The following is a 25,034-nucleotide window of genomic DNA, read 5'->3' on the forward strand; positions in this document are numbered from 1 at the left end:
ACAGCCAATCAAGCGTGGGCAGGAGCTGTCAATCTCCTTGGTCTGACTAGACCGAGGAGATTGAATTTCGCCACCTTAGAGGTGGCGAATAGGTTAGGGAAGCAGCAGTCTGGTGACCGCTGCTTGATAAATACGGCGAGCAAGTTCTTAGGAGAACTTGCAGCCCTAGGGCTTTAATAAATCTAGCCCAAAGTGGTTAGGACTAATTTCTAGAGTGCAGAAAACAATATGGTTTCAAATTAGTATTATAAAGCCATTACCTAGGATTTACAAAAATTAATCTAGAAGATACATTTGTTAGGCAAAGAAGCAGCAGTTAAAAATGTTTTCCCATGTTTTCTAATATATGTGACACCTACTGTCCTCAACACCTGAAAACCCCAATGTCTCAATTCAATACAGTAGCATAAAAATTAACAGTGATCTCCAAAAGTATATTAACAAACCAAAAACATTTCAATACTCAAAGAAAGACCATAAAAGTGTGGAGACTTTCACTGTGTATATATACATGAATAATACAGAATACGGTATACTCATAGACTGTCATTTGTTTTTTTTCTGTAAAAAACCCAGTGTGTACCACACACCACTGGTGACAATGCAGTGTATTTATATACAAGACCCGAGTCAAATCAATGACAGCACAACTTTGTGACCATGTGACATAGGGTGACAGAATTTGTCAGTACAACTTTTTTTTTTTACAAATAAACTGCACAACCAAAAGACAACAAAAGTGTATCCTTTTACAGTTTCTAACCCTTTTGCTGCAGCATTTAGTGAACTGCTCATCTGACACCAAATTCTAATTATAGAAATAAATATGTAAATAAAACCTTGATTTGAACATTTTCTTGCATATATTTGAGTGTAATGAACATACCATGCTTGATGTCAATGCCTGTATACACACACATTAGGCAAACTACTAAAAACACCAATATGCCAATGAGCTCTTAGGACTACTCAAACTTATTACTAAAAACTTCTATCCAAATGATAACTCTTGGCTACTGCATACAAATACTCTGTCATTTTGACAAATAAGATAACCAACTATATTAACCTCATATGTTACATATAATAATACTTGCTTTCCTATAAAATATTTGTGTTTTTATGACCTAATTCATTTTTTTACCATGTAACTGCTCAATCAAATATTCAGATAATTACTTTATGCGCTATATTTACTATGATGAGCATTTTTCCTACCGGACATTGCAATTCATGCCAAATTAATACATAAAATAAAAACATTTTTGACTGAAATGGTGGGCACAAGAGTTCTAAAACAAGCAAGTGATTAAGAGCATCAGAAAGATGGTTTATAATTATTATTCATATTATAGTTGCAGCAGAAGCAACGTATGACAAAAAAACAAGGTACCAACTTGTGATTGTCTGTATTTCAAGGCACAGTGACCACATTGAAAGCAGAATTGATTTAGCTAATTGTGTCAAGCAGATCTACACACATTCAACAATTCCATACTACTGCGATCCAAAGATGCATTGGCTGCTTACACACAATGCATGTCTATGGAGTGAACATTAGCCCTATCATTCCCAAGGGGAGGTCTCATGCACATCACATGCAGGATTAGTAATGCCAGCCATCCCTGCCTGCTGCCACCAGCACGGCCGTCTGCGGGCACCGTACCCAGCGACAGGATTAGCAAGCACACCTTAACCGTATCATGTAACCCGCCCCCGTAACCCGCAATATTTACTTGAGCTACAGCAGAACCCACGGCGGCTCCAGCTACGCTTCACACTTCCTGTTGAGTTCCCTGCCCACTACTCGCCAGCCCCCTCCGCGTATCCCCGCCCCTGCAAGACGGAGTAGTGTGTATGGATCCTTCAAGCCAGCCTCTGATTGGTCGTGTCGTATCCACGTGGCTCGTTCTCTCCACTCCAAACACGCCCCGCTAAGCTGCTGAGGGACCTCGAATCCTTGGCGACCGCAGACATGGAAACAATGAAAAGTGATGCGGTCGGGAGGGAATTGGGAAGAGAATGGGCGTGACAAATAGGAATGCACATACAGTGCACACCTATAGCAGAATCATATAGTTAGGCACAGCGTGAACTGGAACTAGACCAGTGCAAAATAATACACATGAAATAACCAACTTGTATTAGAATAGAGCAGCAAGGGAGGATCCCAGCCCTGCAGTACAGACATCTGCAGCATTTGCGTAGAGCTAGGTGCTTGCCAGCTGGGGCAGATGTTAATCTTTAATACCAAATACAACAAAACCCTCTTGTGAATGTGCTTACAGAAACTGTACAGTTTGCCAAAAATCTCCACCCTCTGCATTTGCATCACATTACAACTATTATGTGCAATTAGTAAACACTTTTTTCCACAGCTCATTGGCTTGATGGGAAGCGTAGAATTAGGGAAATAAGGGAACCTGATTCACAGAGTTCTAGCTGTAAATTCCTTTATAAAGCTGTTTTTTGTTTTTGCAGCATGTGTATTTATACAACTGAGTCATGAGTCATGGGACTGATCTGCTCACTGGCTGACAGGGACAACTCCCACAGAAAAAAAGATTAGCTTTAGAACAGAAACAGCAGTCTGGTTAAAAACAAAGCTCTCTAATACATTTTGAAATGTTATCTTTCAGATATAACAGAGAATACTTTTGAGTATATTAACTGAAAAAAAAATCAGTTGAAATGTGACTCTAATCAACTTGTGTCATTCAGTCATGCTATGTTTGATTAAATAGAAAATAAAATTACCTTATCCAATAAAAAAAAAATATTGTTAAATTTAGGTATGAAGGCAAATCTAGAATTCTGCAACCCCATCTGAATAGCAGGCCTTCTGTGTATTTTCATCTGTTGCCCTTTCTTTCCCCAGCACTGCAGACCAATACTTAAAGGGCCATTATACACTCATTTTTTCTTTGCATAAATGTTTTGTAGATGATCTATTTATAAAGCCCATAAAGTTTTTTTTTTTTAAAAAAAATGTATAATTTTGTTTATTTTTAAATAACATTGCTGTGATTTTTCAGACTCCTAACCAAGCCCCAAAGTTTTATTTGAATACCGTCAGCTACCTACTCCAGCTTGCTCCTGTTTGTGTAAAGGGTCTTTTCATATGTAAAAGAAGGGGGAGGGGGGAGTGTCTTATTTCCCACTTGCAGTGGGCTTTCCAACTGCCTTTTCAACAGAGCTAAACTGAAAGCTTCTAAGTACGTTTTTAAACCATTTTATACTGTATTTTTATATCCGTATCTGTGCATCTTATTCTTTATAGTAGTGTCTATTACATGCAGTTATATGAAAATGAGTGTATACTGTCCCTTTAAAGGAACTCTGAACCCAATTTTTTTATTTTGTGATTCAGATAGAGCATGCAGTTTCAAGCAACTTTGCAATTTACTCCTATTATCAATTTTTCTTCATTCTCTTGCTATTTAAGAAGGGATCTAAGCTTTTATTCTCTTGCTATTTAAAAAGAAGGCATCTAAGCTTTTTTTCTCTTGCTATTTAAAAAGAAGGCATCTAAGCTTTTTTTTTTGTTTCAGACTCTGGACAGCTCTTTTTTATGGGTCAATGAATTTATCCACCAATCAGCAAGAACAACCCAGGTTGTTCACCAAAAATGGCCCGGCATCTAAACTTAAATTCTTGCATTTCAAATAAAGATACCAAGAGAATGAAGAAAATGTGATAATAGGAGTAAATTAGAAAGTTGCTTAAAGGACCAGTCAACACAGTAGATTTGCATAATCAACAAATGCAAGATAATAAGACAATGCAATAGCACTTAGTCTGAAATTCAAATGAGTAGTAGATTTTTTTTCTGACAATTTTAAAAGTTATGTCTTTTTCCACTCCCCCTGTACCATGTGACAGCCATCAGCCATTCACAAATGCATACACGTACCATGTGACAGCCATCAGCCAATCACAAATGCATATACGTATATTCTGGGAATTCTTGCACATGCTCAGTAGGAGCTGGTGACTCAAAAAGTTTAAATATAAAAAGACTGTGCACATTTTGTTAATAGAAGTACATTGGAAAGTAGTTTAAAATGGCATGCTCTATCTGAATAATGAAAGTTTAATTTTGATTGAGTGTCCCTTTAAAATTGCATGCTCTGTCTGAATCACAAAAGAAAAAAATTGGGTTCAGTGTTCCTTTTATAAAAAAAGCTGTGTCTTATGATCTCTCTCCGTAAAGCGCTGCAAAGATTCTGGGCCCAAATATCTAAAGATCTCTGAAATTGTGAGATTTTGTATTACATTTTTTGCCAGTATTATGAAACCCCTGCCTTAATTCTCTAGATTATTTGTTTTATCTGGATAATAGTGTGTCTCACAAAGTGGTGTTCCCTGCATTTAAAGATACATGAAAACCAACATTTTATTTCCTATTTCAGATAGAGCATAACATTTAAAACAACGTTCCAATTTACTTCTTTTTTTAACATTGCTTCATTCTCTTGGTATCCTGGTAGGGATGTATTCTCTGCACTGTTCAGCTATATGTTTTGTTTTTTTTTTCAAAAGGAAGCTTCCTCTAAGCTGCCAAAGAAAGTGTTCAGGGATAGGTGTAGTAAGAAAAAAAGAGCGCTGGGAAGCTGATACCAAAATGAAATGGACAATTCATTCTCTTGGTATCCTTTGTTGAAGGAGCAGCAATGCACTACTGGTAGTTAGCTGAACACATTGGTTGAGAGAATGATACGGGGCATATATGTACAACCAACAATCACCAGCTAGCTCCCAGTAGCGCATTGTTGCTAATGAGCCTACCTAGGCATGCTTTTCAAGACAGGATACCAAGAGAAGGAAGTAAATTAGATTATATAAGTAAATTGGAAAGCTGTATACAATTGCATGCTCTATCTGAATTATGAAAGTAAGTTTAGCTTACACTTTATTGACCCCGTTAAGTAAGTGAAGGAAATGCATTTATTACAATAGGACACACACAAAATTGAAAACTAATAAAAAAAAGTATTGAATTAAACATATGAAGTACATTTTTTTTTATTATTGCATTAACAATTATAAAAATTGTTCTGCAAAATCTAAATTTTGCATTGAAACTATACAGGAAAACATATTTAAGGTGCACAGTATAAATCTTTATAAAACTACACTGCAAATGCAAAAAAAAAAAAAAACACTGTGAAATTCGTATTTATAATACAGAATTCAAAGTGTATTATTTTCCTCCGCTCCATGGGAGTAGCTGAAAGAAATATCTCCTACATTTCTGGTGCATTCTCTAAACATGTTCTCCTGCAGTTCTCACTGTTTTTTCTTGCAAACTGAAAGGTGGCAAGATTCTGTCAAGATACGCAAAGCAATTATTACCCTAATAGAAAAACACTTGCATACAAAAATATAAGTGATTGTAAGATACTATACATTGAACACAAAGTAATCTGATTTGTATTGGCTGCAGGATTAACTTCAGTACTAACTTCAGTCTCCCCAGTAAAGTTTCATTTTCCAGCGAGCTGTTACATTCTATTGGAGATATCTTGCAACTTGTGAGTGGCAGCTTGGTTTTTCACATCTGACCTGGCATATTTTGATAATTGTAAGAATATATGGATGTAGCCAGAGCGCCTCAACTAGAAGTGGGCTAGGATGTGAATAGGTAGTACACGTGTATTTATTAAAGGGACAGTCTACACCAGAATTTTTATTGTTTTAAAAGATAGATAATCCCTTTATTCCCCATTTCCCAGTTTTGCATAGCCAACACAGTTATATTAATATACTTTTAACCTCTGTGATTATCTTGTATCTAAGCCTCTGCAAACTGCCCCTTTTTTCCGTTCTTTTGACAGACTTGCAGTCTAGCCAATCAGTGCCTGCTCCCAGATAACTTCTCGTGCACGAGCACAGTGTTATCTATATGAAATACGTGAACTAACACCCTCTAGTGGTGAAAAACTGTTAAAATGCAATCTGAAAGAGGTGGGCTTCAAGGTCTAAGAAATTAGCATATTAACCTCCTAGGTTAAGCTTTCAACTAAGAATACCAAGAGAACAAAGCAAAATTGGTGATAAAAGTAAATTGGAAAATTGTTTAAAATTACATGCTCTATCTGAATCATGAAAGTTTATTTTGGCCTAGACTGTCCCTTTAATGACAATAAATGTTGACAGTTAAAACAATTAAAACAATAATTAAAACAAAAGTTTAAAACAATAAATAATATGCAATATGCAAAGGTACCTATGTGGAATATTCAAAATTATACATCCTTACCTTCAATATATGTATATACAACCTATATGTATATATATATATATACACACATATATACAGATAATATTAGAGCAATGAAAGGAACAATGCATGTATAATAAAAGAATCAGAATATAGTCAAACAAAAAAAGTTCATATAGAATCTTAGATGATGTAGACTGGTGTGGGATCTCCTCATATATAACCCCCACTCAGATGTGCACTTACTTCGGAAACCCTCAATCATATGAGGTAAGGATGATTCGTGTCAGCGTAAAAATTGGCACCTCCTGGAGTATGGAAACTGGATCACCGGAGCTGTGTATCCCCCTGATGTCAGTTGTAATAATCTCTGTATTTGCACCCAGTCGTCTGTATTGCTTTACAGCTTGTGTATTGGTTCAGATGAAACGCCCAATCATAGATCTCAGTGTATAATTTACAGTATTAGCAATATGTAACAAATATTATTATTTTTATTTTGCAGCTTGAGTGAAGTGAAGAATCTCTGCAGCACTGAAGTTCACGCTATATCTAAACTCTGCTTCTATTCAATGAATACTTTATATTTATTTTTCAAGACCTTTTTTTTCAATCTTGAAAAAGGCCTGTGAGAGGCCGAAACACGTTGACCAAGCATCTGGTAAGCCTTATCTCTACATCTATATCTACTTTGAGCATACTACACTATATTGATTATCTTTCACAGATAAATCTAGCTAGGAGCAGATCTTTCACACATGAATCCAGCTAGGAGCAGAACATCCACTAAAATCTCTGGATTTCCACCTGTGGTCGCAGCACTAACCCTGCAGCACCCAGCTGCACTAATCTCGCAACACACAACTGAACCTTGAGAATAATATTTCATTCACTAACTTTCATCACTTGGACTTATATTGCACCTACGAATGTATTAATCCTAACTTCAACTCATTTTTTCATCTTTTTTCATCAATGGCATCTTTTGGTAATTTCTGCTAAAAAAAAAATTCAATTTTTTTTCACAATTTTTGTATTTTTATCCTTTGTTGAAGGATTATCCTTCCCCCCCCCCCCACACTATTTTGCACTATTTTTTGAGCTTTCAGTCACATCCTCTTTTTACTCCTACACCATCACTAATGAGGGATCATCTATAACATAACTATATTGGACTCTACCTAAGTAGAGTATAGTTTGTGGTTTTCTCAAGTAAGTGAAAATTGTCAATTCAAAATCCAGCATTATTTCTGTGACTTAATTCCAGTTTGCTATAAAGCCACAAATTCGTTACAAAGTTACAAACATCCAAAAAAGAGTCCGGGTTATTTAAAGACTCATGTGACACAATCACTTTACTCACTGTATGTTGCAACATTATAACCCTGGTCCGGAACAGTATCAAATAGAACCATTACTAGTGCTCACGCAGCAGAGGTATCCAAATAGACTTTGAGAAATGCTGCTGTATTAGGTTCCTTGACAACGTTTTCTTATGTCCATTTTATTGCATTTTTGGGTTGAATTTTGAGCCTTTTTTGTATGCATTTAGTTCTTTATTTATTATTCTTAGCTAGTATTATCGTTATTAACTTTTAGTCTTATATGAATTTAACATTGTTCTATTAAGGTTTTTAAAGTTTGTTAGCACCGGTGCTATTATAGCTATATGTGTCTGAATGTCCTGTGATAAAATGTTTTATTAGTAAATGTTCCTTTATTAAACTAGTTTTATTCAACACCCCATTATTTGTATCACAATTTTTCAGCTGAGTGTGTTTTAGCTACATAGGAGTCCTACTAGTATATGTTGTGATTTATACTGTTATAACTCAGCCCCGTGACTTATCCATTTATCTATACTTATAGTTATTACCTTGTGTTTAGACCCAAAGGGGCATTTTATTACTTCTTTTATGCATTGGATCGCAATCAATTTACAACATTGATATTACATTATTAATATTATTTATTTGATTTTATTTGATCTGTTATACAGTTAGCCTTCAGTGGCGCCACCCACATCCCCTTTTTTCTTGGTTCAACGATTTTTTCACACACTGTGAGGAGTGTGAATAGTGGGTAGGCTACAACTGTCATCACTGAGCTCCCTGACATATCTAACTTATCTTATCTACCTAAGTATACCCTTGGAAATTCTACATCATATTTTCACTGAACCTGGGATTACAAATTACACTCAACTGCTAGGAACAATTTGTGACTTCTCACTACACCACGGCCAAGACCCCACTGTGCGCTTAGTGCCCCATTTGTGTACCAAGGTGGTGTAGTAATGCTTTAGTGGTACTTTCTTTAGTGGTACTTTTTCCATATATATATATATAGTGTATATATAGCTTGTATTCGCATATTATTATCAAGATTGTCTACTGTCACATCTTACCAGTCTTTTTGTATGTTGATAAACATGGATTCATGGTAATGTACTATTTGAATATTACACATAGGTACCTTTGCATATTGCATATTATTTATTGTTTTAAACTTTTGTTTTAATTATTGTTTTAATTTTTTTAACTGTCAACATTTATTGTTAATAATAAATACACGTGTACTACCTATTCACATCCTAGCCCACTTCTAGTTGAGGCGCTCAGGCTACATCCATATATTCTTAGAGTTCCTTATTGACAGCTAGAGGTCAAGACAGCCAGAGCATATAGGATTACACAGGCGCTAGGTATATATTCCATCAAATTTTGATAATTGCGCCATCTAACTAATTTTTAAGAATATCTGTTCCCAATGATTCGTCCAATACAAATTATTCAGTGCTGCACATCTATCTATCGATCTATCTATCTATCTATCTATCTATTTTCCCTTCCTTATAGGGAATTTGTATTAGTAATATCACAAGGATGACATTTTTTCCAAAATATTCTAAATTGTTGGTGGAAAACTTTTTTTATCTACAGATGATATTTTAATAATTAGGAATCACATGTTTCCACTAATTGGTGATAACTATTTTTCCTACTCAGCAAAAATATTTTTTTCTAATCCAGTAGTTTAACATACATACATTTAACTAATTTATTAGGATCTCTGTAAAACAAAGTCATATCACTTGGAACACATACAAAAAGTGTACAATATGGGTGAATACTTTCCCTTTAAATCATGAACCGCAGTAGTCTCACAGTCTCTCCTGAATACTGTGTGTATGGATATAGTGTGCTTAATAGAGGCGCTGGTTCTTTGTTATCTGTTCCTTTTTCACTTCTTCCTCCTCGGTTGTCCTCAATTTCTAGATACAAGGAACAGTGCTGAGACATCAAATTGAAGCATCTGAAATAAGGTGTATATCTACTCACAGTAAATATTCAAAAAATCCGGCTCCCTCCTGTTGCAAATAAACGATTCCACTGATTTTTCAATAAAAAGATGTATTTTATTAAGCTCAACGCGTTTCCACGGACCCAGCCATCTTTATCAAGAGCAGTAAAAATTTAAATATAAAGTGCTTTACATACCAAAAAGCATACCTTTCCGCTACACAGGCGGTCTTTTTATACATTATTGGTAATGATACCTGATGCCCCATTGGAGGAGAATTATTATTTTAACGTGTGTAAGCCTGTTTCTATTCTATTATTATTATTTTAACGTGTGTAAGCCTGTTTCTATTCTATTATTATTATTTTAACGTGTGTAAGCCTGTTTCTATTCTATTATTATTATTTTAACGTGTGTAAGCCTGTTTCTCCTCCAATGGGGCACCAGGTATCGTTACCAATTATGTATAAAAAGACCGCCTGTGTAGCGGAAAGGTATGCTTTTTGGTATGTAAAGCACTTTATATTTATATTTTTACTGCTCTTGATAAAGACGGCTGGGTCCGTGGAAACGCGTTGAGCTTAATAAAATACATCTTTTTATTGAAAAATCAGTGGAATCGTTCATTTGCAACAGGAGGGAGCCGGATTTTTTGAATATTTACTGTGAGTAGAAATACACCTTATTTCAGATGCTTCAATTTGATGTCTCAGCACTGTTCCTTGTATCTAGAAATTGAGGACAAACGAGGAGGAAGAAGTGAAAAAGGAGCAGATAACAAAGAACCAACGCCTCTATTAAGCACACATTCGGCTAGATTTAGAGTTTGGCGTTAGCCGTCAAAAGCATCGTTAAGGGGTCCTAACGCTGCTTTTTACCGCCCGCTGGTATTTAGAGTCAGCCAGGAAAGGGTCTAACGCTCACTTCCTTACCGCGACTCCAGGCTACCGCAGATCCCCTTACGCCAATTGCGTATCCTATCTTTTCTATGGGATCTGCCTAACGCCGGTATTTGGAGTCTTTGAAGAAGTGAGCGGTAGACCCTCTACCGACAAGACTCCTACCGACAAAAAAAGTCAGTAGTTAAGAGCTTTATGGGCTAACGCCGGAATATAAAGCTCTTAACTACTGTTCTATAAAGTACACTAACACCCATAAACTACCTAGGTACCCCTAAACCGAGGCCCCCCCCACATCGCCGCCACTATAATAACATTTTTTAACCCCTAATCTGCCGACCGGACTCCGCCGCCACGTACATAATACATATGAACCCCTAATCTGCTGCCCCTAACATCGCCGACACCTATATTATATTTATTAACCCCTAATCTGCCGACCGGACCTCACCGCCATTATAATAAATGTATTAACCCCTAAACCGCCGCACTCCCGCCTCGCAAACACTATAATAAATATTATTAACCCCTAATCTGCCCTCCCTAACATCGCCGCCACCTACCTACAATTATTAACCCCTAATCTCACGCCCGCAACGTCGCCGCTACTATAATAAAGTTATTAACCCCTAAACCTAAGTCTAACCCTAACCCTAACACCCCCCTAACATAAATATAATTTAAATTAAACAAAATAATATTCCTATTATTAAATAAATTAATCCTATTTAAAACTAAATACTTACCTAGAAAATAAACCCTAATATAGCTACAATATAAATAATAATTACATCTATTTTATGATTTATATTTATTTTACAGGCAACTTTGTATTTATTTTAATTAGGTACAATAGCTATTAAATAGTTATTAACTATTTAATAGCTACCTAGTTAAAATAATTACAAAATTACATGTAAAATAAATCCTAACCTAAGTTACAATTAAACAAACACTACACTATCATTAAATTAATTAAATAAATTACCTACAATTATCCAATATAAAATACAATTAAATAAACTAAACTATATTACAAAAAACAAACACTAAATTACAAAAAATACAAAAATATTACAATAATTTTAATCTAATTACACCTAATCTAAGACCCCTAATAAAATAAAAAAGCCCCCCCAAATAAAAAAAATCCCTACCCTATTCTAAATTACAAAAGTAATCAGCTCTATTACCAGCCCTTAAACAAGCTTTTTGCTGGGCATTGCCCGAAAGTAATCAGCTCTTTTACCTGTAAAAAAAAATACAATATCCCCCCCAACATTACAACCCACCACCCACATACCCCTATTCTAACCCACCCAAACCCCCCTTAAAAAAAACTATCACTAACCCCCTGAAGATCTCCCTACCTTGAGTCGTCTTCACTCAGCCGAGCTGAAGTCTTCATCCAATCCGGGCAATGTGGTCCTCCATCCGGTAGAAGTCTTGATCCAAGCGGCAAAGAAGAGGTCTTCCATCTGAGCGATGTCTTCTTCCAAGCGGCATCTATCTTCTGTCTTCCGGATCCATCTTCATCCCTCCGACGCGGAACATCCTCCTTCCCCGATGGACTGACGACGAATGAAGGTTCCTTTAAGGGACGTCATCCAAGATGGCATCCCTCAAATTCTGATTGGCTGATAGGATTCTATCAGCCAATCGGAATTAAGGTAGGAAAAATCTGATTGGCAGATTCAATCAGCCAATCAGATTGAAGTTTATTCCGATTGGCTGATCCAATCAGCCAATCAGATTGAGCTTGCATTCTATTGGCTGTTCCGATCAGCCAATAGAATGCGAGCTCAATCTGATTGGCTGATTGAATCAGCCAATCAGATTTTTCCTATGCAAAAAGCCCTTTTAAGGGCTGGTAATAGAGCTGATTACTTTTGTAATTTAGAATAGGGTAGGGAATTTTATTATTTTGGGGGGCTTTTTTATTTTATTAGGGGGCTTAGGTGTAATTAGATAAATTATTGTAATATTTTTTTATTTTTTGTAATTTAGTGTTTGTTTGTTTTTTGTATTATAGATTAGTTTATTTAATTGTATTTTAGTTTAGCTAATTGTAGGTAATTTATTTAATTAATTTAATGATAGTGTAGTGTTAGGGTTAATTGTAACTTAGGTTAGGATTTATTTTACATGTAATTTTGTAATTATTTTAACTAGGTAGCTATTAAATAGTTAATAACTATATAATAGCTATTGTACCTAGTTAAAATAAATACAAAGTTGCCTGTAAAATAAATATAAATCCTAAAAATAGATACAATGTAATTATTATTTATATTGTAGCTATATTAGGGTTTATTTTATAGGTAAGTATTTAGTTTTAAATAGGAATCATTTATTTAATAATAGGAATATTATTTCACTTAATTTAAATTATATTTATGTTAGGGGGGTGTTAGGGTTAGGGTTAGACTTAGGTTTAGGGGTTAATACATTTATTATAGTAGCGGCGACGTTGCGGGCGGGAGATTAGTGGTTAATAATTGTAGGTAGGTGGCGGTGATGTTAGGGAGGGCAGATTAGGGGTTAATAAAATTTATTATAGTGTTTGCGAGGTGGGAGTGCGGCGGTTTAGGGGTTAATACATTTATTATAGTGGCGGCGAGGTCCGGTCGGCAGATTAGGGGTTAATACTTGTAGTTAGGTTGGGGCGACGTGGGGGGGGGCAGATTAGGGATTAATAAATATAATGTAGGGTTCTGCGATGTTAGGGACAGCAGATTAGGGGTTCATAGGGGTAATGTAGGTGGCAGCGGTGTCCGGTCGGCAGATTAGGGGTTAATAATAAAATGCAGGTGTCAGCGATAGCGGGGGCAGCAGATTAGGGGTTAATAAGTGTAAGGTTAGGGGTGTTTAGACTCGGGGTTCATGTTAGGGTGTTAGGTGTAGACTTAGAGAGTGTTTCCACATAGGAAACAATGGGGCTGCGTTAGGAGCTGAACGCTGCTTTTTTGCAGGTGTTAGTTTTTTTTTCAGCCCAAACTGCCCCATTGTTTCCTATGGGGATATCGTGCACAAGCACGTTTTGCCAGCTTACCGCTACCGTAAGCAACGCTGGTATTGAGGGTTGAAGTGGAGCTAAATTATGCTCAACGCTCCCTTTTCTGAGCCTAACTCAGCCACTCAGACAACTCTCAATACCAGCGTTGTTTAAAGGGTGCGCGTTTTTTACCGACAACAACTCTAAATCTAGGCGATTATCTCTTGGAACAACTATATTTTCTTCATCTGATCCAGAGAAATCAATTTAACCTGTTCACTACCCGGAATTTCAGAGAAAAACCTGCCTAAAATATCAGAGGATCTTTAGCATTTTTGCTATCACTGCATTTAAACAGAAGTAGATCCTTTGTTTTTTTTATTTACCTATGAAAACTATATATTTTTCAAAGTAGACAACCCAAGGTGTTGATCTAGGCCGGTTTGGATATATTTGATGCCATTATTTGGATACCAAATATGATCATCTAAAAAAACTTGTTAACTTTTTTGCCATTGTTTTTTTGGCAATTAGAAGGCTGCTAATTACAGCTGTGCACCACACTTCTGAAATTCCCAACAGTGAAGGGGTTAATCAGGTAGCTTGTAAGGTTAATTTTAGCTGCAGTGTAGAGATTACTCTCCAACCTGACACCTCCCACCCCCTGATCTCTACCGGATTCTTTCCAAACAGCTCTCTTTCCCCCCCACTTCACAGGTCACCACCATCTTAGGTACTGGCAGACAGTCTAAATGTATGCAGTTTATGGATTTTATTTAAATTTTTTTATTTTAGTTTCTATTTATTAATTTTATTTTCTGTAGTTTACTAGACCCCCTCCAAGATTACTTCTTTTTCTTCAGGGTAAGGTCCTCCCACCCCCTCCAGCTCATATTTTCATTATCGTAGGGCTCCATTCCTCTCTCCCTTCAAAATAATTTTTTGTAGTGTAGGAAACCCCCCCCCCCCCACCTCCATTGGGACAATCCATCCGCCTCCCTCCTACCACTCCCACTAGGCACCAAAGCTGGTCTGTTACTGCTATGGAGATAAATGGAGGTCTCATGTGATCCTGTTATATGGAACTTAGTTATAAAATGTTATAGGTTTACTGTAACACTATGTACATATAATACTACAAGATACTTTTGCAATAGTACATGATCTATTTTCAATTTTTGCAAAAGTTAACTCTCCCCTTTGGTGGAGAGTTTGGAGTGAGATTGGCACCCACTTCCACGTTTGTTGGTAATGTCCGATCATACAAAAGATGAGGGCTGTGTAAGATGTTTTGCCTTATAAACAGTACTTACATATTGCTCCAAGGATAGCCCTTATCCATTATTATCTGGGTGGTGTTTCTAAAGGTTAGAAATATGTTTGTGTACATATAATGGCTGCCACTGAATCTGCATTAAATCATAAGTGATTAGTGCTGCTGCTTCCATCTGAGCAAAGATTACTTACCTGTGATATATAGGGATATATTGTTTTATGAGATCTACGCTCCCTAGAAGAATTAATATGACAATAGGAATGCAAGGTACCCTAATATAAAAGGGGTACCTTGCATTCAATCTCTAGTGTGCAGCGGACCATCGTATGAAGAGGACCTCCACGTCGCTGAAGACCGCCGCCACGGAGGAGGACCACCGTTCCGGATCCGTGCATCAATGAAGACCGCTCAGCACCTCTGGCATGAAGAAAGAAGATGGTCCCACAATTGATGAAGATGGAGCCGCCTCGAAGAAGACCTTCAATGCCGGACTTCAGGAATGGTCAGTACCTATGTCGGGGTTAGTGTTAATTTTTTTTCATATTTTTGGGTGTTTTTTTTTTTAGATTAGGGATTTTTTTATTTTTAATGGGCACTAAAGAGCTTATTGCCCTTTTAAGGGCAATGCCCATACAAATGCCCCTTTAGGGACAATGGGTAGCTTTAGGTTTTTTTAGAGTTAGGTCTTTTTTATTTTAGAGGGTTGGGTGGGTGGGGGAGTTTACTGTTAGGGGTTAATATGCAGGTTTTTAGGTAAGAGAGCTGATTGCTTTAGGGCAATGCCCTACAAAATGCCCTTTTTAAGGACTATTGGTCTGGTCTTAGATTAGGGGGTGTTTTTATTTTGGGGTGGCTTTTTTGTTTTTATAGGGGTATTAGATTAGATTTAAAAAAAAAATATTTTGGATAATTTCGTTTATTTTTTTATGTAATTTTAGATATTTTAATTTTTTGTAATATTAGATTTTTTTAGTTTTTTTAATGTAATGTTAGGATTTTTATATTAATTTTAAGTCAGAATTTTTTTATTTAGGTAATTTTAATTAATTTATTAGTAAGATAGTCTTTTTTATTTTATGTAATTGGGGTTAATTTTGGGGGGTGTTAGGTTAGGGGGCTAAGTAATTAGCTTAATACTTTGCATTGTGGGGATGGTGGTTTAGGGGTTAATAGGTTAATTGGTAGACAGCGTTGTGGTGGGTTGGTGGATTAGGGGTTAATAGGGTAATTAGGTACTTTGCATTGTGGGGGATGGCGGTTTAGGGGTTTATAGTGTTGATAGGTACTTTGCATTGTGGGGGGATGGCGGTTTAGGAGTTAATACATTTATTAGCTAGTTCGCAATTTGGGGGTTGGCGGATTTGGAGTTAATAGTTTAAATAGGTAGTTTGCCTTGTGGGTGGTTAGTTGTTTAGAGGTTAATAAAAAAACTAAAAAAAACTAATCAGTAAGAGACCGAAAGAAGAGTACAAATATAGCACTCATAACGTTCTATTATAATAAGTACCGTGGACAAAGGCAGAGAATGAAAATTAAAACTTAACTTTTACTATATAAGCTTAAAGGGACAGTCAACCCAAAAATTACTGTATCTTATTTAGATTAGTTAAATAACTATCTTTACAGTAAACTGTAGCCAAAGTTTCATCTAAATAAACTTTTGCAGAAAATAAACTTACTAGATCTCATCTGGCAGTTTGGAAATGGCCGCCTGACCCCTCCTTCTCTGACGTCTCCCTAAAGCTTGTACTAGTACAGGATCCTTTTCTCTAGTCTCGTCCCTGCGCGCTCCTGCAATTTCAGCTCTCTAGCAGCTGTTCATACCCGGCACTCACTGCCTCCCATCCATGCTGTGCGTTACAGAGAATGAGAGGCAGTGAGTGCCGTAGTAGTTCACATCTGTAGTCCTTCAGATTGACTGAACTTGTCAGTATAACCCACTTCTAAGTAATGTATTCAGACTCTTATTTTAAATACATTTTTTGCAGGCTCATATTTTTATTTTGCCTTTATAATTCACTTTCTGGTCCTACAGCTGGTCAACTGAACTAAATTTAAATAATTTATTCCATCCCAAATCAGATCCCAAAGAGATGTGCTCGGATACCTGCCGTCTGCTGGCCATATCCTGTTAAATCATACATGTATATAAAATCCCATACACACAGCGCTCCAGACATTAGGTCTGCTTCGTGGGATATTGATTCCCTGCTGGCGAGAAGATTGATGTGGGATAAGCGAGTTTCATTTTAACAAGGTTTACGTGGCAGTCTGGCTGGAGTGAGATGTACCGGCTTACTGATTCCCCCGCTAGTCTGATGGCACCGTTTAAACTTCCCTCACACACCAGGCCCCGCCCGACACTGCTCATAGACACTTGGATTAGCCTGGGTATGTGTGTCCGTATAACGCTGCAGGTCTTTCCCTGCGGTCTTCAGGAGGCGGGGAGGGGGAATCTTCTTGCTGCCAAGAGGAGCGGAGTGTGTGAATGAAACCGGTCAAAGCGGACCTGCAGCGTTATACGGACACACATACCCAGGCTAATCCAAAACCTTGTTAAAATGAAACTCACTTATCCCACATAAATCTTCTCACCAGCAGGGAATCAATATCCCACGAAGCAGACCTAATGTCTGGAGCGCTGTGTGTATGGGATTTTATATACATATATGATTTAACAGGATAGGGCCAGCAGACGGCAGGTATCCGAGCACATCTCTTTGGGATCTGATTTGGGATGGAATAAATTATTTAAATTTAGTTCAGTTGACCAGCTGTAGGACCAGAAAGTGAATTATAAAGGCAAAATAAAAATATGAGCCTGTAAAAAATGTATTTAAAATAAGAGTCTGAATACATTACTTAGAAGTGGGTTATACTGACAAGTTCAGTCAATCTGAAGGACTACAGATGTGAACTACTACGGCACTCACTGCCTCTCATTCTCTGTAACGCACAGCATGGATGAGAGGCAGTGAGTGCCGGGTATGAACAGCTGCTCGAGAGCTGAAATTGCAGGAGTGCGCAGGGACGAGACTAGAGAAAAGGATCCTGTACTAGTTCAAGCTTTAGGGAGACGTCAGAGAAGGAGGGGTCAGGCGGCCATTTCCAAACTGCCAGATGAGATCTAGTAAGTTTATTTTCTGCAAAAGTTTATTTAGATGAAACTTTGGCTACAGTTTACTGTAAAGATAGTTATTTAACTAATCTAAATAAGTTACAGTAATTTTTGGGTTGACTGTCCCTTTAAAAAAGGGGACAAAACAAAATCATACTATTAAAATATGCAAATGCCTGATTGAGTTAATAAAGTTAGACAGAAGAAGAAATCTGCTACTCAAATATCCCCCAAAAGGATGTGGGGTGGCTTGGGATTCCTTATCTGTGATTCAAAATATGGTCAATAGGTAAAGGTGTAATGATAATTTATTAGTTATGTTCAACAAAGCAGGAATGTATCCCAATAGGTGCAAACATTGCTGATGGTTTCTCTGGAGATATCAGAGATTATTAATAGCAGGTTGTCACTATAAAAGGATAATATCCTTCTCTGAAGATGTCAGAGGTCTATACCAGTTGGTTACTTACAGTAATTGGTATGAATATAAAGGCACTTGAAAAAAAGGAGGTAGGTTATTAGAGGTAGTCAATAGGCAAATTGTCTCTCTGGTAATACCAGAGATCTGTAAATGTAAATACCGTTTGGAAAATATGTAACCTCAATTTAAAGGTACCTAATTGTTTCACCTGGTGAAAGACCTTGATAAGGGTGCCAGTTACCTATTGATACCGTGTACCTGTTAATACCAGTTATTAATATGATTTTCCTCTTTGGTAATTCCAGAGACCTTTACCTCTTAAATACCATTGTGTAAAATATACACTCAAAAAAGTTGAGTCACCTGGTAAACGGTCTACAAAAAAGGAGAGCCTATTACCTATTAATACCGATCGTCTGTCAAAATAAATTACTAGACTCAATACAATCAGGCATAGGAACTATACTGTAAATGGATGATGACCTTTTCTGGAAATACCAGAGACCTTTACCCAGAGACCTATACCTGTTAAATACCATTTGTGAAAAATATATGGCCTCCAGTTAAAGGCACCTATTTTATTCCCCTCATAGGAGACCTTCCAGGGAGCGCTAATTACCTGCAAATACCGGTTACCTATTAATACCATGTATGATACCTGTTAATACCGGTTACCTATTAATACCATTGGTGGATACTATTATTTGACTATCTGGTAATACCAGAGACCTATACCTCTTAAATACCGTTAAGGAAAATATAGACTCAATTGGAAGGTGCTTGGTGGTTACACTCGATAAAGGATCTTCAAAGTGCCTGTTACCTATTATTACCATTACCTATTAAAGGGACATTCAACACTGCACACAACATTAATCTATGTTGAAAAACTATAAATAAAGATCAAGCTGCAACGTGCCCCCTTTCTCTTACTTCCTGCCTTCACCGTTGAATCGTCTACGATAACTTCAAAATTGGTGTCCTAATATGGCTGCTTAACTCCCCCCACCGTGACGTATAGAGCTTCTTCTTCAAACTAGATGCCAGTGATATCCCATCTCTCCTACTTCAATGCAAAGCGCGTTCACGGCCGTTAGCGCATGCGCGATACACTAGGAATACTAAAAGCGGAACCATAATAAGCCAATTTGTTTCCGTTCCACTTATATTAAGCATAGTACTCTATTTCGTTCTATTAGGTAAAACCCGATCCCGCAAATGCCGGCGATGCTGACTTTTACGCTGGTTTGGTATCCTATATACGGCTTAACCTAGAAGTTACGCCCGTATATTTCTGCCGTCGCCCGTAGTTTTTTGGGCCATAGGCAGGTATACCAAACCCGCGCAGTTTGGTATCCAATATACAGCGTAAGGACTTACGTGGCGAAAATGGAGAAATCTTACTCCATTTTCACCTCGCCACAAAAAGCAGCCGTAGTAAGCCTTACGCTGTCTATTGGAGCCCCGTAACTCCCTAAACTACCTGCCAAATAAACCTAACACCTAACGCATGCACAATGTCTATCTACCTGTCAACCGCGATCTGCTAAATAAAACCTAACACCTAACGCATGCGCAATGTCTATCTACCTGTCAACCGCGATCCTCCGCCGCAATCCCTAATAAAATATTTAACCCCTAAACCGCCGCCCCCTACTTTAACTACCCCCTAATGTGATCCCCCTACACCGTCGCCAACTATATTAAACTACCCCCTAAAGTGAGCCCCTTACACCGCCGCCATCTACCTTACCTACCCCCTAAAGTGAGCTCCTACCCCGTCGCCATCTATTTTAAAATTATTAACTCCTAATTTAATCCCCCTACCCCGCCGCCACCTATATTAAATTATTTAACCCCTAAAATACTAAACTATCCCTACCCCTAAACCTAAGTCTAACCCTACAAATAGCCCTGAAAAGGGCTTTTTGCGTGGCATTACCCCAAAGTAAACTGCTCTTTTGCCAGCCCTTAAAAGGGCTTTTTGCGGGGCATGCCCCAAAGAAAACTGCTCTTTTACCAGCCCTTAAAAGGGCTTTTGGCGGGGCTTTGTCACAAAGTAAACTGCTCTTTTGCCTACAATCTAAATCCCCCTACACTGCTGCCACCTATAATAAATGTATTAACCCCTAATCTAATCCCCCTACACTGCCGCCAGCTATATTAAACACATTAACCCCTAATCTAATCCCCCTACACCGCCGCCAGCTATATTAACTATATTAACCCTAATTATATTAGGGTTAATATAGTTAATATAATTATTATATTATATATATTAACTATATTAACCCTAATTATATTAGGGTTAATATAGTTAATATCGTTATTATATTATATATATATATTAAGTATAATAACCCTATCTAACTCTAACATCCCTAACTAAACTCTTATTAAAATAAATCTAATATTAATATTATTAATGAAAATATTCCTATTTAAATCTAAATACTTACCTATAAAATAAACCCTAAGATAGCTACAATGTAATTAATAATTACATTGTAGCTATTTTAGGGTTTATATTTATTTTATAGGTAACTTAGTATTTATTTTAACTAGGTACAATAGCTATTAAATAGTTAATAACTATTTAATAGCTACCCAGTTAAAATAATTACCAATTTACCTGTAAAATAAATCCTAACCTAAGTTACAAATACACCTACACTATCAATAAATTAAACTACAAATATCTAAACTAAAATACAATTAAATAAACTAAACTAAATTACAAAAAAAAAACCCACTAAATTACAAAAAATAAAAAAAAATTACAAGATTTTTAAGCTAATTACACCTATTCTAAGCCCCCTAAAAAAATAATAAAGCCCCCCAAAATAAAAAAAATTCCCTACCCTATTCTAAATTTAAAAAGTTCAAAGCTCTTTTACCTTACCAGCCCTTAAAAGGGCTTTTTGCGGGGCATGCCCCAAAGAAAACTGCTCTTTTGCCTGAAAAAAAAACACAATACCACCCCCCCAACATTACAACCCACCACCCACATACCCCTAATCTAACACAAACCCCCTTAAATAAACCTAACACTACCCCCCTGAAGATCTCCCTACCTTGTCTTCACCCAACCGGGCCGAACTCCTCATCCGATCCGGGCAAATGTCTTTATCCAAGCGGCAGCAAAGTCTTCTTCCATCCGGCTGCATCTTCCATCAAGCGGCATCTTCAATCTTCCCTCCGCCTACGCGGAGCATCCATCCCGGCCGATGACTGAACGACGAATGAGACGAATCAGCCAATCAGATTTTTCTACCTTAATTCTGATTGGCTGATAGAATCCTATCAGCCAATCGGAATTTGACGGACGCCATCTTGGATGACGTCATTTAAAGGTATCTCATTCGTCGTTCAGTCGTCGGCTGGGATGGATGCCCCGCGTAGGCGGAGGGAAGATTGAAGATGCCGCTTGATGGAAGATGCCGCTTGATGGAAGATGCAGCCGGATGGAAGAAGACTTTGCTGCCGCTTGGATAAAGACATCGCCCGGATTGGATGAGGAGTTCGGCTCGGTTGGGTGAAGACAAGGTAGGGAGATCTTCAGGGGGGTAGTGTTAGGTTTATTTAAGGGGGGTTTGGGTTAGATTAGGGGTATGTGGGTGGTGGGTTGTAATGTTGGGGGGTGGTATTGTGTTTTTTTTTAGGCAAAAGAGCAGTTTTCTTTGGGGCATGCCCCGCAAAAAGCCCTTTTAAGGGCTGGTAAGGTAAAAGAGCTTTGAACTTTTTAAATTTAGAATAGGGTAGGGAATTTTTTTTATTTTGGGTGGCTTTATTATTTTATTAGGGGGCTTGGAATAGGTGTAATTAGCTTAAAAATCTTGTAATCTTTTTTTATTTTTTGTAATTTAGTGTTTGTTTTTTTTGTAATTTAGTTTAGTTTATTTAATTGTATTTTAGTTTAGATATTTGTAGTTTAATTTATTGATAGTGTAGGTGTATTTGTAACTTAGGTTAGGATTTATTTTACAGGTAAATTGGTAATTATTTTAACTGGGTAACTATTAAATAGTTATTAACTATTTAATAGCTATTGTACCTAGTTAAAATAAATACCAAGTTACCTGTAAAATAAATATAAACCCTAAAATAGCTACAATGTAATTATTAATTACATTGTAGCTATCTTAGGGTTTATTTTATAGGTAAGTATTTAGATTTAAATAGGAATATTTTCATTAATAATATTAATATTAGATTTATTTTAATAAGAGTTTAGTTAGGGATGTTAGAGTTAGATAGGGTTATTATACTTAATATATATATAATATAATAACGATATTAACTATATTAACCCTAATATAATTAGGGTTAATATAGTTAATATATATAATATAATAATTATATTAACTATATTAACCCTAATATAATTAGGGTTAATATAGTTAATATAGCTGGCGGCGGTGTAGGGGGATTAGATTAGGGGTTAATGTGTTTAATATAGCTGGCGGCGGTGTAGGGGGATTAGATTAGGGGTTAATACATTTATTATAGGTGGCAGCGGTGTAGGGGGATTTAGATTGTAGGCAAAAGAGCAGTTTACTTTGTGACAAAGCCCCGCCAAAAGCCCTTTTAAGGGCTGGTAAAAGAGCAGTTTTCTTTGGGGCATGCCCCGCAAAAAGCCCTTTTAAGGGCTGGCAAAAGAGCAGTTTACTTTGGGGTAATGCCACGCAAAAAGCCCTTTTCAGGGCTATTTGTAGGGTTAGACTTAGGTTTAGTGGTAGGGATAGTTTAGTATTTTAGGGGTTAAATAATTTAATATAGGTGGCGGCGGGGTAGGGGGATTAAATTAGGGGTTAATAATTTTAAAATAGATGGCGGCGGGGTAGGAGCTTACTTTAGGGGGTAGGTAAGGTAGATGGCGGCGGTGTAAGGGGCTCACTTTAGGGGGTAGTTTAATATAGTTGGCGACGGTGTAGGGGGATCACATTAGGGGGTAGTTAATGTAGGGGCGGCGGTTTAGGGGTTAAATATTTTATTAGGGATTGCGGCGGAGGATCACAGTTGACAGGTAGATAGACATTGCGCATGCGTTAGGTGTTAGGTTTTATTTAGCAGATTGCGGTTGACAGGTAGATAGACATTGCGCATGCGTTAGGTGTTAGGTTTATTTGGCAGGTAGTTTAGGGAGTTACGGGGCTCCAATAGACAGCGTAAGGCTTACTACGGCTGCTTTTTGTGGCGAGGTGAAAATGGAGTAAGATTTCTCCATTTTCGCCACGTAAGTCCTTACGCTGTATATTGGATACCAAACTGCGCGGGTTTGGTATACCTGCCTATGGCCCAAAAAACTATGGGCGACGGCAGAAATATACGGGCGTAACTTCTAGGTTACGCCGTATATAGGATACCAAACCAGCGCAAAATTCAGCGTCACCGGCATTTGCGGGCGACGCTGCATATCGGATCGGGTTTTACCTAATAGAACGAAATAGAGTACTATGCGTAATATAAGCAGAACGGAAACAACTTTGCTTATTATGGTTCCGCTTTTACTGTTCCTAGTGTATCGCGCATGCGCTAACGGCCGTGAACGCGCTTGGATTTCAGTCCGAGGAATGGGCTATCATTGGCTGCTGGTTTGAAAAAGAAGCTGAATACGTCACTGTGGGGGGAGTTAGGAAGCCATGTTAGGACACCAATTTTGAAGTTATCGTAGACGATTCAACAGTGAAGGCAGGAAGTAAGAGAAAGGGGGCAAGTTGCAGCTTGATCTTTATTTATAGTTTTTCAACATAGATTAATGTTGTGGGCAGTGTTGAATGTCCCTTTAATACCATTAGTTAAGCTCTATCAACATCAGACATTGCTCTAAAAAATAGGGGGAGAAGGGGAACAGGGACGCCACTGACGTGTTTCGCCGTTGTGGCTGTATCAAAGGGAAATCTCACTATCTTCTCGTGGGATTTATATACCCTAAACTTGGTTTGGATTGGCTAATTCGACAACCTATCATGATACAGTTGAAAGATTGGCTGTTATACTTGTCAATCAAATATTGAAGACAGGGATTGGTTGGTATAGCATTTGTTTATGCTCATATGTTTGCCGTAAAATAAATGATTAAACAATATATAGCATTATGTTAACACAGCGTTTCAACTGGTACATGTTAGTCTAACATTCAATGTCATAGAGATTAACATTAATGTGCCGATTTTACTGATGTTTGTGTGACCTTCAGCATATAGTAATTCGTGTGACTATTGGCCCATATTGTTGTCAATCAAACATTCAAATTGTTTTGATTGGATGAAATATCATGTGTTAATCCAATTGTGTTTGGGATATGGGTGTCATGTATCCCGCATTGGCACATAATAAAGAATCGTAAGATTCAAAGAGTCTGTATTGGTTTAGAGGTTAATACATTTTATTATTAGTTGCGATGTGGGGGGATGGCGGATAAAGGGGTTTTGACATGTCAGGTTTATTTTTGGGAGGCGGATTAGACTTTTAAGGGTGTTTTAACTTATTATTTTTTGTTTTTTTCTTATAATGCACTTTGTGGATTGCAAGTTAGTTGTTCCATCTCTTCTGCATAATCATGGTCGAGAGGAGAGTCACCCTAAAGGCAATGTTTTAAATTATGGAAGCAAAAAGACTCTGATACTATGTTGATGATTTTCTCTGGAGAATGCTTTAAAATACCACTAGAACGATACAGACACTTGAAATGTGAAGGTGCACTGGGCAGAAAAAAACATAAAATTACAGGGGCATCTTTAATGAGTTTATATCAGTAGGACAAAAAAATAATGTTTCATGTCATACAAATGATAAT

The 25,034-nt window shown here is 37.2% G+C and overlaps 1 protein-coding gene across 1 annotated transcript in view; it reads right to left on the reverse strand.

The window, feature by feature from the left end:
• The window catches only part of SESTD1 (SEC14 and spectrin domain containing 1), a 404,487-nt gene extending 402,673 nt beyond the window's left edge, over window positions 1-1,814 (reverse strand). Inside the window, exon 1 of the mRNA XM_053698514.1 lies at window positions 1,737-1,814. The gene's annotated coding sequence lies outside the window, so the exon portion shown is untranslated. The remainder of the gene's footprint in view (window positions 1-1,736) is intronic.
• Between the last annotated feature and the right edge of the window lie 23,220 nt (window positions 1,815-25,034).

This window comes from Bombina bombina, chromosome 1 (assembly GCF_027579735.1).
Source record: "Bombina bombina isolate aBomBom1 chromosome 1, aBomBom1.pri, whole genome shotgun sequence".
Lineage (NCBI taxonomy): Eukaryota > Metazoa > Chordata > Amphibia > Anura > Bombinatoridae > Bombina > Bombina bombina.